This window comes from Arachis duranensis, chromosome 4, assembly GCF_000817695.3.
Source record: "Arachis duranensis cultivar V14167 chromosome 4, aradu.V14167.gnm2.J7QH, whole genome shotgun sequence".
Taxonomy (NCBI): domain Eukaryota; kingdom Viridiplantae; phylum Streptophyta; class Magnoliopsida; order Fabales; family Fabaceae; genus Arachis; species Arachis duranensis.
This window is the reverse complement of record NC_029775.3, coordinates 65,850,583-65,850,887: the sequence shown is the minus strand read 5'-3', so window position 1 is coordinate 65,850,887 and position 305 is coordinate 65,850,583.

Below are 305 nucleotides of genomic sequence, written 5' to 3'. Positions count from 1 at the left end.
TCAGGGTATGAACAAAATTCTCGTTGCAAGTATAGTTTCTAAACCAAGCAATCAACCTTTCTTACAAATGTTTGGTTGTCACAAGTAACAAACCCAATAAAATTTATAAACCGAAGTATTCATACATCGGGTCGTCTTCTTAAGGAATTGCAGGAAAGTGTGTTTTACTATTGGTTAATGAAAACAGTTTTTGGGTTTTAAAAAGGTTTTGAACAAGAGAAATAGATTGCAAGAATTAATAGATTAATAACTAATAAAACTCTTGGCAAGGTATGAAAACTGGAAGTCCTATCCTAGTTATTCTT